This window comes from Mastomys coucha, unplaced genomic scaffold (assembly GCF_008632895.1).
Source record: "Mastomys coucha isolate ucsf_1 unplaced genomic scaffold, UCSF_Mcou_1 pScaffold20, whole genome shotgun sequence".
Classification (NCBI taxonomy): domain Eukaryota; kingdom Metazoa; phylum Chordata; class Mammalia; order Rodentia; family Muridae; genus Mastomys; species Mastomys coucha.
The window spans coordinates 30,368,430-30,383,568 of NW_022196903.1; the positions used below are offsets into that span (position 1 = coordinate 30,368,430).

General features: G+C 44.2%; 1 pseudogene; it reads right to left on the reverse strand.

Moving 5' to 3' along the window:
* Nucleotides 1-1,952: 1,952 nt before the first annotated feature.
* LOC116098500 lies at nt 1,953-3,972 on the reverse strand (annotated as a pseudogene).
* Between the last annotated feature and the right edge of the window lie 11,167 nt (nt 3,973-15,139).

Genomic DNA, 15,139 nt, shown 5'->3' on the forward strand with positions numbered 1-15,139 from the left:
AGACAGAGACGCTAATGAAGGAGAGAGGCTTTCCCGGGTCACTGTGGCTGTAGCTAACCTCCCTCCCCTGTTTTCTCTGTGTTGTTCTAGAGAGAGGAACTACTTTAAGGATTGAGGACAGAAGGGAAGCAGGCAGATAAAGCCAGCTCACACTGCAGCTTGTGTCCTGGGGAGATAATAGCCCTGAACCTGCTAAAATAAATGGCCTGCTTTGTTCTTGAATAATAATCAGTTGGCCGCTTTGTACTGTCTTCCCAGCAGCTGGGGGAGGAGATTTTGATTTCAGAGGAAAAATAACTGACCCCAGGCTGACCATATGGGCCAGGGGAGAAGGGAAATTTACCACCACTGGCTCCCTGAGGTAACTATAGGACATTCTTGGTGCAAAGTGCCTCTCTGTCACCTGTTATATTTCCAAGGCTCTGACCTCAAGTCTTAAGGATAATGACCTTCTCCTCAAAACAGCAAATATCCTTAAACAATGTAATATTTATCATATCCTTTGGTCCCCTGGTTTCAAATATCAGAGGGGAGGTATGAATGTCACTCAATGCATTTGTAGAAGGCATATCATGATGGTAAAAAGCTGTATATTCCTGCAGTTATGCTACCGCAAGGTGCTTCAGAAAGCCCTCTGACTGACAGCAGGCCAGTTCTCAAGCCAGCATCTGGGTCACATCTCCTGAAAGTCTTCTCTGGAGATGCATGTAGTGTAAGGTGGTGCCCCTCTGTTTTTTTATTTTATTTATTTATTTATTTGTTTGTTTATTTATTTATTTATTTTTTGCTAACCAGAGATATTTGGGGGGAAATTCCATCTGTACTGAACATATGAAAGCATATTCTTATTATCCCCTAAACAATGCAGTACAGCAACTCTTTACAAAAATTCACATGGTATTAGGTGTCACACGTTATCTAGAAATGACTGGAAGTATGTGGGAGAGAGACCAGAGGTTCTATGGAAATACTACTTCACTTTCTAAAAACTACTTGAGTATCTGAGGATTTTGTTCTTGTGTATGGTTGTAGACTCAATCCACTGTAGACACCGGGGGACAGTTTTATATAAACACATTCCTCTCCTCGATTTTTGTCTTCTGACAAACCTTAACACATTTGCAAATGGTAGAATCTCGTATGGAACCACAGCAAAAAGAGAAGCGGGCGTATAATCAGACCACAGCAAGCGACGCGTGGGACTCGCCACAGGGGTAGCTAGATTGGCAGGGGCGAGGCTCTCTCCACCTCTTGTGTGCACTGTTCTGGGAATGCTGGCCTTTCTCTACTTCCCAGTTAGGCCTCTTCACCCAGCATGGAAAATCATCACCATCTCTGAGTTTAGAGCTCACAGTGGCCTCCGGATCATCAGTCTGAGAGCCCGGGAGGAACCCGTGGTGAGAGTCGGAATGATGAATCAAATCACACATTGGAAAAATTTTCAAGTCATCCAAGACTGTAGTCAGTGAGCAGAGCTCAGGATAACCCACATGCAAGCTCAGTCTCAAAGGCTCAGAAGTCAAGAAGAGCTCATGTTTGGGTTTAGGGGACAGAGCCAGAGAAAGATCGACGTCTCAGTTCAAGCATGCAAAAGCACGTCTTCCTTACGGAGGCCTTTTGGTTCCATTTGGTCCCTGACGGATGGGGTGAGGTCCACCTGCAGTATCTGCTTTACTTGGGCCGTGATTCAAATGTTTGCCTCATCCAAAAATAAATCCACAGTTAATCACCTTTCTACAGCCTCGACAGGGTACCTGACATACATATCATTTGTTTTTTTTGTTTTTTTTTTTTGTTTTAAATTATAGATTTTTAAATTAAGTCTGAAATATTAGTAAAAATACTGATGTATGGGGGTGTTTTACATCCCAAATTCCGGTACTTAATTCTGCTTCTGTCCTGTTACTTAATTTGTAAAAATAAAAAGCTGAATGGTGCAGCGACTTGAGCTTTCAGAACTTTAATCGTACGTCAGAAGATGACACGCTGAGGTTTGAAGAAAGAATTGTTTAAGGGCGAAACAGTCCATAACCAGAATGGTGAAACACATAAAAAGACGGGCAATTCTTTAAGGTGTCAAATGTCATATTCTTTAGTTCCGAAGTGGCATCCCTGTCTCTAAAGTCGCCTGCAGTCTGAACCTTGCCATAACAGGTAAGCGCAAAGGCCAAGGTGTCTGGAGAACTCTATCTGTCGGCAGCAGCTCAAATTTCTTTTCTGTCAGTCTGGTATGAGAAGAATGCTGAGCAGCAGAGAAGGCAGCATGGGTGAGGGCGAAGAGCCCGACGCCCACCAGCACCTTCACATGGTTCGGAAGGAGTGGCGGGCCCAGAATCAGCCTTCCACACTAGGGTAAATATGCTAAGAAAAGGAAAAACTTGTCTTGGCTCACAGTCTCATCTGGGCTCGTTGCGTTGGGCCTGTAGCAGCACAGTACATCATGGTGGGAGCACTTAGCAGAACAGGGGTGTGCAGCTCACGGCCACCATGCACGCAGTCCGGAAGGAACTCGGTTGCATGCGCTGCGGGCCTCAAAAGGGGCAGCACAGTGTCCGGCAGGGGGCGCTGCACCAGAGACAAAGCAGGGCAGGGGCGCCGGGCACTCCTAGCCCAGAGATGCTTGGAGGAAGGCGCCGGAGAGGGAGCCTGTGTGTTCTTTTATTAGAGCCTGAGGGTGGCTATTGCATTTGTTATCAGTTTTCTGGTCAGTCCTGTCCTAGGTTAGACACTCTAAGGGAAGGGGGCGTATCTTTCCTTTAGTATCTGCACCTCACAGGTATTTGAACCACTAAACTGAATTGCAGAAAAACTCAATATATAGAGCTGATGAATTTGCTGTGCAAACCTGAGAACCTGTGTGTTTGGATCCCCAGCACTGAAGTGAAAAGCCAGGCTCAGTGATGTGCAGTGGTAATCGCAGTGCTGACGAAGGCAGAGGCAGGAAGATCCCTGGAGCTTGCTGACTGGCTAGTCTCGCTGAATTGATGAGTTGCAGGGTCAGTGAGGGTCATTGTCTCAAAAATGAGAGCAAGTAGAAGACAACCTCTGGCCTCCACATATGCATTTGCGAGTGCGCATGTGTGTGTGTGTGTGTGTGTGTGTGTGTGTGTCTCACACACACGGGGGTGGGGAGGGAAGTGGAGAGAGGGAGAGAGGGGGAGAGAGGAAGAGAGGGAGAGAGGGAGAGAGTTTAGTAAGTATCCCAAAGAATTTTTGTTGTCTTTGTTTTTAATAGCCAATCCTTATGCCCTTTAGGCAAAAATGTTCCTTGGAACTTTATTTTTTGAATGTCTTTGGAAGTTTCTTTGCTTCATTCAGATCTCTGGGTCATGACTTAGTGTACCAGGGAATTCCAAGGGAGCAGAAGTCATCTCGCTGCTGCCGACGCAAATGTCCACTGTTCTGATAAAGGATCCCCGCTGGGACAAGGAGATCATTTACTTGAAATTAACGAGCAAAGCTAATTCTGGCAGTAGATTTGGGCAGGGACAGAGTGTACCAGAGCAGAACGCTGGCAAGTGTTTCTAGCCCTCTGGCTTGGCTTCTGAGCTCGGGAGCTTCCTTAGACATGTCAGTGAGTTTTGGTCTCTGAACTGCCTGTTGAAAGGCAAACAGACTTTCAGATTTGGGACTCTGTTGTCTGTGGAGAGCCAAGAATGCATTTCTGCGGCTTCTCCCTTTCCTCCCTGGCTCCAGTTTTGTAAGATACGGGAGATAATTAAAGTCTGGCTTTTTGAGGGTGTGGGGTTTTGGATCCAAAACTTCGTTCTTCACACTTCCCACGGGACCCCTCCCCTGCAGAGTGGGACACCTACCTCTTCTCTCTCTGGGCTTAAGAATGGCTGGGTCCCCTGGCTTTGCCTTTCCTGTTCCGTTGTCTGTGTCTAGTGTCTGACTCACTTACGTCAAGGTTACCTGCCAGGGCCTCACTACCCTCAGCCCCACCTTTTTGTACGGGACGCCAAATCCCATTACCGAGAGCTGTGTGTAGCTCCCAAATTCTTTCCATTTCGTACAGTTTTGTTATTGTGTGACCTGAGAGGAGGCCCTCATGCGTGGTAGACGGGGATTTAAAAACTGAATTCACATACAAAGCATTAGCCCGCAGCCTGAGATAATTTATGTAGATTGTTTGAGACATTTGATTTCGGTATGTCTCTTTAGGTCACAGATTGTAAACTCAGCCTTTGAATCTATACCGAGAAAAAGCCCCTTGTGCGTAAACCATGTTCTTCCTTCTCAAATGGCTTTGCATATTGGTGGAGAATGGAGAGACCTATACACATGACAAGCTAGAAACAAGCCTAATGGTGACTCAAGAGTTATGAGAAAAGGGGGGTAGGCTGAGGAGCCCTGGGATTGAGAGAGCCATAGGGAAGGTTAATTGAAAAAAACAAAAAACAAAAAACGTTTAATGGCAAAGATGAGTAAGACAGTGGAAATTCTGGTTTGCCTGAGGCTGTGGAAGTAGGCACCCTGGGCGTGAGTTCTACTGTGGAGAAGAGATCACTAGGGCAACAAAGACTGTAAAGATGCAGGGTCCGATGGGCTGTAAGAGGTGAGGGTATGGTGGCCTCTAGAGTTTAGTCATTAGGGAAACGGTCAGGAGCTGGGACAGTGACAATTTTCCCAGACAGGTTGGTAGACCATGGGTACTGCTGACCATGAGAAAGAAAAGCCTTGGCGTGCCTTGGACCTGTGGGTGGGAAGCACAGCCTGGCCTGAGTTAGGAGCAGGCAGAGAATGAATCCCTTTTGTTTGCGAAGAATGTGGCTGAGGCATATCCTGGGAAATGGCAAGTTCAGCTAAGGGCACAGTGGAGGAAAGAGGTGGAAGTGGCTTGGGACATGGGGAGTTTGGTTTTAGGGCTGGGGCTTCATGGGGCACGTGCATGCTGAGTTAGCAAACACACCCCGCAGTGTATGCTTTGAGTTCTTCAAGACAAACAAGGAATTTTAAAGGGCTGAAGTTCTTAATATTTTAGGCAGGGTCTCATGGTGCCTGTGCTAGCCTTGACTTTGCAGTGTAGTAAAGGCTGTTCCTGGGCCCTCCATCTTTCCTCTTCTACCTCCTACACGCTGGGAGTCCTATATCACCTTGCCTAATACTAATACTTATTAGTATTTTTAACTTGCAATAGAGGGATTCTTATATTTTTGGTTGTGAGCCTAGCCTTTAACGGCTAAGCCATCTCTCCAGCCCTAGAGGGATTCTTATTATTTATTTTTGATTTTTTTTTTTTTTTTTTTGAGATAGGGTTTCTCTGTGTAGCTCTGGCCATCCTGGAACTCACTCTGTAGACCGGGTTGGCCTTGAATTCAGAACCCCGCCTGCATCTGCCTTCTGAATGCTGGAATTAAAGGGCATCTACTGCCACCCAGCTAGGAATTACTATTTCTTATAGTCACATCAAATAATAGATCAAAGTGAAGAGGAAACTCGACTGTTTTATATATTTGACTCTACTTTAAACATAAACTATTATCTGTTGGCTGACAGGTTAACGTGAGGCTAGGCTAGACTAGCTTCATTTTGTCAGTACTAATTGTACTCACAATGGGTCAATGATGGCAGTGATCCTTACAACTCATCCCATTACTTCAATGGGGCCAGGACTTTTTGATTTCCACAGCTGAGTGTGAAACTCTCTCTGGGTTCCCTGGAGCCCTCCTCCAACCCTCTGAGAGGCCACACGAGAGGTTCACTGTCTCAGGTTGCCCATGCTTGAAAGGCCATATGTGGGCCATATGTGGGTACTCCCGAGTAAGGTTCCATCTGAGTTCCACTTCTAGCCATTCCATCTAGAAATCAGATAGTTGGCTGGGTGTGCTGGCCCATATCTTTAATCCCAGCATTTAGGAAGCCGAGTCAGGTGGATTTCTGTGTGTTTGAGGCCAGCCTAGTCTACATAGTGAATTCCAGGACATCAGGGCTATGTGGAGAGACTTTGTCTTTTAAAAAAGGAAAAGCCAGGTGGGGGTGGTGGTGGTGCATGCTTTTAATCCCAGCACTTGGGAAGCAGAGGAAGGCAGATCTCTGTGAGTTCAAGGCCACCCTGGTCTACAGAGTGAATTCCAGGACAGCCAGGGCTATGTAGAGAGAACCTGTCTTAAAAATAAGAAAAGAAACCAGACATGTGAGGGAAGCCATAGAGGGTCCTCCAGACCACCCTGTCCAGGGTCAAATACCTTTTATATGGAATGGAACAACTGGATAGCTGAGTCCTGTCTGGACTCCTTACAAACAAAACTGTGAAATACAGTAGGATTTTGAGTGTTTTAAGCCACCAAGTTCTAGGATAGTTTGTGGTAGGATAGAGACCACTAGAATTTTACTGGAAAGAAAGCTAGACACATGCTCATCCAGCTGGAAGAGACCTAGAGTTCCCTGGTTTACATATTATAATTCTGAATACCGGGGCTGGTGACAGCATGGCGTAGTAGTAGAGGTCCTGGGTTCCAACACCCACAGATCTAAATACTGTCAGAGACGTTTAAAAGTGGGCCATGAAATACAGCAGGTGCCTAAGCCTGCTACTTCTGCTTTTCCTTTCCTGCCCAGGGCGAAAGGCTGCCTGCCTTTCTCTTTCCTGGATAACCCTGTTGGAAAAATGCCTGCAGCTGTACAGATGGCTGCTCACGCATGTCATCTAGGTGAAGCTGCTCTGAGAATCTGGAGTTGGTGTCCAGCTGCCTCTCCCATGGTCAGGGAGGGCTCTCTGAGGTTGGGCCTACACTTCCCTTTTAGCTTGCCTCTTCCTCTTCCTTCTAGCAGGCCTGCAACGGAGAACTTCCATTCAGCCTAGGAGGGGCCGTCACTGTTTAGGGAGAGCTCTAAGCATCCTACCTAAACGCTAAGGTGTGGGAGCCATACCTGGATCCTATGAGCAGGCACTACTCCATCAGCCTGGCCACACAGGGCCCCCTGCAGAGACGAACGCTCAGTTTCACATTTTGCTCTTAGCATCTTGAATGTCCCAATTTTGTTTTGAAGGAGGGGCTTGACATTTTTATTTTTTATTTTTTTATTGGATTCTGAAAATTATGTAGCTGATCTTGTCCAAGGCTCCTATTAGGTTTGACAAGACAAGGGGCTTTGGCTGGATCATTGCCACAGCCTACAGACTCACAGAGAATTGGGTGGAGAGGGTTGGGATGGGTTGGGGACAAACCACATTTAAAACTGAATGCAGAATTCCTTCACTCTGCTGGCCAGCCCTTAGGACAGATCCTCCCATTTCCTATAATGAACAACATGGTCTTCTCTGGACTAAGTGGGTGTCAGGGATGCCTGCCTAGGAGCAGAACTGGAGGTATACGGTGTAGCTAGGGCCAAAACAACAAATCCAGAATGTGCTGACTCTGTAACTGTTCCTTGCTTGGAACCAAGCTGGGGAAACGCGCCCCCCCCCCAGTGGTTGGTTTTCCTAGAGGGGAGATGAAAGTCAGCCTCTTCAGGTAGCACTGCTTCTGTGCTAGGGAAGCCACGAGGAGCAGTAGCCCTATACCGAGTCCCCATTAGGGCAGAGAGGACCCAGGCTCACAGCCCCCTTGAGAGCAGAGGTCAGTCCCACTTTGCCTAGATTGTTACACACTTGGTTATCATTTTGAAAACTTCTTTGCCTGCTGTGGGCTTGCCAGCTCCCATATCCTTCTCCATTCAAAACACAGCTGCTTCTTTTGTCTGCCAGCTGTATCTCGGAAAATGTCAACAAAGCCAGGTCGGTGGGGGCTGAGCGCGTGTTTCTTTGCCCCTTTTTCCTATCGCTTTGTTGGCTTACAGCTGTCATTTTCCAGTCATGGTCCCTAAACTTGTGGCATCAGCAACACCTGATGAATGAACAGAAATGATGATTCTGTGGACTCCACCCCAATTCTACTGAATCCAAAACCCCGGGGGCTGGCACCCTGCACTTTCCCAAGCCTTCCAGGTGGCCCTAATAATCAGGGAGATTCAAGAACTAGTCTCCTGTGGCAGAAACAGGGTCCTCTTTTTTACTCCCCACTCCCCGCACGCTGTATAGCTGATACCTGTGTGGTGGGTGGGTTACAGTTTTGAAAGGGAAAGAAAGAATTTCCTTGTATACGGATCACAACCCTCAGCCACATATAGACACACACACACCACACACACAAGGATGTGTGAAAACCCGTCTCACTCCCCTTTCCTCCTCCGTTTAACATCTGTTTGGCACACTTTGGGTTGTTTGAACAAGAGAATCAGTGTCAGAATGAACTTGCTTGCAGGGCGTCTGGAAGGCAGGTGCAGCCTGCTACTTTTAATGCAAGCTGAGAACAAAAGCAGCATAACACAGCATAGTGAGCTCAAATCAGCCTTCTGCTGTTAGAGGCAGGGCTGGGATTTATGTTTTGCTGGCCCTGGGCCCCCCTAATGGGCTGCCTTACCTTGGGGTCTTAATTAGAAGCAGCAGTGGCCCTGGGGCCTGCTGGGTTTCTATTTGATGTGACTGCTTAAAAACCCTGAGATGGAAACCAGGCCTTTTGTTATTTCACGGGTTCTGAAAAGCTGTTTCATAAAAGCCCTTTTACAGGTTCCCCTTTGCGCTCTCATGTACCAATGTAATATAAAAAAAAAAGTCATTTACACAGGGAAGTGATTGGTAACCTCTAACTCCCTGCTTTGTGGGTTCTCAGGTTCAGGTTAGGTCATTTCAGACAGCTTGGCTCTCGAATGAGACCCTTCTCCTACCCAGCCACCCTTCCTTTTATTCAGCCCTCGCTCCCATCCACTTTCTTTGGGTCTCTCTAGAGACATTTTGCTTTATAGTATTGGCTTAGAAGCTTGAACATTAGAAAAATAGTCAAGAATTAGACATGATGATCATTTTTGTAATCCTTATAATCCCAGAACTTGGGATGCAGAAGTAGAAAGATCTCAAATTCAAGGCCACTCTGGCCTACATAGTGAGACCCTGCCTCAAAAAAAAAATTAAGGTTGGTGGGTGTTGCTCAGTTGCCAAAATGCTTGCTTAGTATTTAGAATGTCCTGGATTTATTTCCAGGACCACATAAAATCTGGTGTGAGGTGTCTTAGTTAGAGCTTCTATTGCTTCGATGAAGCATCATAACTAAAAAGCAAGTTGGGGAGGAAAGGGTTTATTCAGCTCACACTTCCCCAGCAGTGTTCATCTTTGAAGGAAGTCAGGACAGGAACTCAAACAGGACAGGAACCTGGAGGCAGGAACTGATGCAGAGGTCATGGAGGGGTGCTGCTTACTGGCTTGCTCTTCATGGCTTGCTCAGCCTGCTTTCTTAGTCTTAGTCAGCCAAGGTGTATAAAATGACCTAAACTGAACCCAGGACCACCAGCCCAAGGGTGACACCATCCACAATGAGCTGGGCCCTCCCCTCTTTATGAGGGCATTTCCTCAACTGAGGCTCCTTTCTAGTTTCTGTGTCTACTTGACATAGGACTGACCATCACACTCACTGTGCACAACCATGCACATGCACTCAGAAGCCACATTAGTGTGTCAGTGCCTACCACCCTCTGTCTTACGCCTTGAGCAGGGTCTCTCACTGAACTGGAAGCTTATCTTCTCATCTAGGCTGTGAGCAGCTGGGACCTACTAACTCCCTCCTCCAAATGCTGGGGTTCCAGGTAGGTGCAGCCATGCCCATCTCCTTATGTGTGTTCTGGGGCATTAGACGCAGATCCTCACCCATGCATAGCATGTGCTCTTATGTACTGAAGCCCTCTCCCCAGTCTTTCTGTATCTGTTCTTTAGGCTTCATTCTTTTCCCTCATACATAATTCCCTTTAAACACAAAAAGGACCTTTATGGAAGGACATGGGAATATCTTCATTCATTTATTCATTCATTCATATTCTTTCTCTCTAGATTTCTACCCCCTTTCTTTCCCTCTGCCCATCTGAACTCCTTATTTCTTCATGCTTGAAGTAGCTTTTTTCCTCTGAAAGACAGTTTTTATTTCTTGAATATGACCATACACTAACATGGTTGCAATAAAACGATGGTCTTTGCCCCTCATTGTGATGGTTTGTATATACTTGGGCCAGGGAGTGACACTATTAGGAGATGTGGTCCTATTTCAGTAAGTGTGGCCTTGTTGGAGTAGGTGTGTCACTGTGGGCGTGGGCTTTAACCTCACCCTAGCTGCTCGGAAGTCAGTATTCTGCTAGCAGCTTTCAGAGGAAGATGTAGAACTCTCAGCTCCTCCTGCACCATGCCTGCCTGGACGCTGCCATGTTCCTGCCTTGATGATAATGGACTGAATCTCTGGACCTGTAAGCCAGCCTCAATTAAATGTCCTTATAAGAGTTGCTTTGGTCATGGTGTCTCTTCACAGCAGTAAAACCCTAACTAAAACACTCACTTGAAAGGAAGCCCTGAGGATGTTCCCAAACTCAATACCTAACAGTTGAGTTTGGGGCAGTTGTGATCTTGGTTGTGGGTAGGGACAGAGTGTGATACCAACATTACTGTCCATAGTTCAAGAGATGTAGATTTGTTCTGTTAAGAAAAATTATTTCGCCGGTGGTGGTGGTGCACGCCTTTAATCCCAGCACTTTGGAGGCAGAGGCAGGCGGATTTCTGAGTTCCAGGCCAGCATGGTCTACAGAGTGAGTTCCAGGACAGCCAGGGTTACACAGAGAAACCCTGTCTGGAAAAAAACAAACAAAAAAAACAAACAAAAAAAAAAAGAAAGAAAGAAAAAAAGAAAAAAATTATTTCAAACTAGGAAATGAGGTAGGAAGATGCATGATAATTGAGTCCCTGTATATTGTGTCCTTGTGTCTGTGTGTCCTTGTGTCCGTGTGCATCCTTGTGTCCTACCAGAGTGATGTTTAATTTCTTAAGTCCTTGAATTCTCTTCAGTGTTTCGTCTCTGCTTGACTTACCCATTGTGGCTGATTAGAGCCTCAGCTTCTGAAGTTCCACATTAGCCTGTAGATTTTTCAGTAGAGGAGTGAAGGATTTGTATTTGGTAGACAAGGCCACCAGAGGTCATGGGGTTATTTTCCAGCCACACACCAATGGGTTTCAGATCTAACAATTGCATCCAGCAGTTTCTTTCATTAACAACTGTCCAGCCTTCTACGCCGACTAACCCTACCCTGTGGATGAGCCCCACTCTCCGCTGGTTTCTTTAGAAGTGAGTTAGGCCAATCTCAGCATATCTATTGTCTGTTTTTATGAAACTCATGTTTTTAGCATTTGAAAAATTTATTTTGTTCTGAGAAAAAGCAGAGGGTTAGTTGACACCTTAATGGTATCTTTTCTTTCTTGATATTTTTCTGTCCTTCCCTCCCTTCCTCCCTCCCTCCCTTCCTCCCTCCCTCCCTTCCTCCCTTCCTTTCTTCCTTCCTTCCTTTTTCTTTCTCCCGTGACTTCCAAAACACTTTACCAACTGCTTGGCTGTTGGTTTTGCTGAGTGTCTGATATTAGAGAATTGTCTATTTTTTTTTTTTATTTTTGGCCTGAAATATATTTCTTTCATCTCTGTTCCTGAGACAAACATTTAGTAGATGAGAATTTTAAGTTGACTTTTTCTTAGGCCTCTTATTTTTGTTTCTTGACCCAGGGTATTGTCAAGTACCTGACACCTATTGCATACAACTGAACTAGCATGTATTTGTAGCCTAGGCTGTCCTTGAACTAAAAGAAATTCTCCTGTCTCAGTCTCCTGACTGCTGGGACTCATAGGAGTGATCCACAACACCCAGGTCAAATCTTTATAAACATCATTCTATCTTCTGGCCTCACTTGCCAGTCTCCAGAAGTCATAACTGATGCAATGGGCATTTCGTCACAGGGAAGGAATTAGTCACTCTTCCTGTCTTGGTGACCAAATTCCCAACAAGCAGCAACCTACAGGAGGGAGGGTTTATTTTGGCACACAGGCCCCGGGGATACAGGATGGCATGACAGCAGGAGCTTGAGGCACCTGGTCACATTGCATCTCCTGTCAGGAAGCAGAGAGCGGACAGGAAGTTGCACCTTCCCCATCACTTTTCTCTAGCTAGGTCCCACCCCACGGGCTGTCCCCATGGGGACAGAGTGCTCAGACACATGGAGTCTGGAGAGGGCATTTCACATTCAAAACACAATTCATGCTTTCTCTTCTCCCTCTGGTTGCTTTTAGGTCTTTCTTATTAGTATTTGGAACTTTGACTGTAAGGGCCTTAATGTGGATTCATTCTGGTGTACACTGCTTAGAATTGATGGAACTTTATGATTCTGAGAGTTTGTGCTTTTCATTTGATTCAGAGATTCATTAGCTATTAGTTCAAATATTACTCCTTTCCATTATTTCTCTGGGAAATAGAATTCTAGAATTCCAAATAACTGCATGTTACATGTTTTAAAATTATCAGGCTGGAGAGGTGGCTCAGTGGTTAAGTGCACTGGCTGCTATTCCAGAGGGTCCAGGTTTGATCCCCAGTATTTACATGACAGCTCACAACTGTCTGTAGCTGCAGTTCCAGAGCCCACAACATCCTCACTCAGACATATATACAGACAAAATATCAATGCACATAAAATAAAAAATAAAGAGCTTGAAAAAATGAAGTGATAAATGTTTTAAAATGATTGCCTATGTTACTTAACTTATATTTAATCTTTCCCTCACAGCCCACTTATAAGAGCCATATCCAGGGCATCATTGGAATTCTCCAAATCTGGCCTCTAGTTTACTTATTCTTTCATTGGCAACAGCTGGTCTTCTCTTCTACCCAATAATTATCTGAGCAACATTTAATATGATCATGGTAGGATGATGGCAATAGAAATTATTACACTGTGGTCAGTGTGGTCAGTGTGGTGGTTTGGATGAAAGTGGCCTCCCTAGGTTCATAAGGACTGGCACTATTGGAGGTGTGGCCTTGTCAGAGGAAGTGTGTCACTGGGAGCTGGCTTTGAGGTTTCAGATGCTCAAGCCAGGCCCAGTGTCACTCTCTCTTCTTGCTGCCTTTGGATCTAGATGTACAACTCTCAGCTCCTTCTCCAGCACCATTCCTGCCTACATCCTGCCATGCTTCCTCCCATGATGATGATGGACTAAACCTCTGAATTGTAAGCCAGAACTAATTAAATCTTTTCTTCTTAAGAGTTGTGGTCATTTAAAAAAAAAAAAAAAAAGAGTTGTGGTCATGGTGTCTCTTTACAGCAGTAGAAGCCCCAAGACAGTCAGAATGGCTAAACTTCAAAAGTTAGATAATTCGAGGCAATAAGAATATGGGGAAGCAGGTATAGTGGTGGGCAGTGTATGGCCACTACCTACTAATATTAACATCAGAGATTCAATAGAATTCAAGTGTTGAATCAATCTTCTACTTCTGGCATTAGTCACAACCACTAATAAATACATATGTGTACATATTTACATATGTACACACACACATATATATATATATATATACTATACCATACGCCATATGTGTATATACACACATACATATGTATCTGTCTCTCACACACATACATACATATAAATAATTTTCTCAGTTTCTGAAAAAGATTTTTAAACCAGAGTCTCATTATATAGCCTGCACTGGTTTCTAGTTTACTTTGTAGCCCAAGCAAGACTTGCAGCTCAGGCTGGACCTGTAGCCTAGGCTGGGCTTGACCTGATAATCCTCCTGCCTCTGCCACCATAGCATCCGATGGTTTGGCTGAAATTTTGTTTTGAACATTTGCATCCATGTTCAAGAATATGATCAGCCTGTAATTTTCCTCTCTCATGTTCTCTCACAGTATGATGAATTTTTTAACTTCAAACTGACTTGGGAATGGTTCTTCATCTCTTCTCAGAGCTTGTCAAATATTTCAGGATTAAATCTGAAGTCTGATGAAATCTGCTTTAAAACTATCTAAGGCGGCAAGATCTTAAAGGGAAGGTTATTTATTTACCCTAATTCAATTTATTTAGTGATTCTTGAATAATTCAATCTTTCTTTCTATTGTAAACCAGTTTCCATAATTCATATTTTCTCACTAATTTCACTGGTTTCTGCTCACTGGTATAAATTTGTCCATAGTGGTTTTTCTAATCTTAGTGGATCTTCTATACCTTTTTTTTGTATTCCTGATATTGACTTATTTTTCTTTCTATTATTATCAGTATGTCCAGACATTTGTTAATTTTGTTAGCCACAGTAAAAAAACCAAATTCTCTGTATTAAACATCTTATTCTATGTTTAAATGGTATTTTTAATTATTAATATCTTCTCAAATCTTCATTGTTTTTATTCTGCTATCTTTGGGCTGTATTGATGTTTCCTTTGGTAAATACTTTTAAAAAATATTTATTTTATTTTCATTATGTGAGTTGTATGGGTAGCCCCTGAAAAGGCCAGAGGAACATCTGGGAAAAATTAAGACACAATTAAATAAAAATAGATAAAGACAAACCTAATAATTGTGTCTATCTTTATTAATAGAAAAGCCATAGAGAGGACACAAGTGAGTGTAGGAATACATGGTCTTGGACACCTTTCTAGTTTTGAGCTCTAGATCGAAAGCATTTCTCTTAAGAATACCAATGTGGCTTTTCATGGAATTTGGCAAGCTGATTTTAATATTTATTTGGAAATGCAAGCTTCCAAGAAAAGCCAATACGGTCTAGAATAAGAAGAGTCAAAGTACTAAGTCTCCTTACAAAGCAATAATCATGAAAATAGTGGATTGCTAGTGTCTGGCATGGTGGCACATGCCTTTAATCACAGCACTTGGGCAGGCAGAAGCAGGCAAGTCTCTGGGAGTAGAAGGCTAGCCTGGTCTACATAGCTAGTTCTAAGATGACTAGGACTAGACAAATCTCAAAAAAAAAAAAAATAACGAATTGTGATAATGAATTGTTAGGGTAGGGCAGGAAAATACCAACCTCACTGAGAACATTGCAGAGCCCAATGTGGAAAGTGACAAATGACGAAAGTGAAATACTAGGAAAGCAGAGACACACTAGATGATCGGACCTCTATCCACACAGAAAATAAACAACTGGAGCCTATAGCACAGCGTGTACAAAGACACTCTCTACATTGAATACGAGCTCAAAGGCGAAAGGCGAATCTGAAGCCTTCCAGACAACCACGGAGCATCTTTAATTCATAAGAAAGGATTTCTTTTTTTCTTAAAATAATAATTTTATT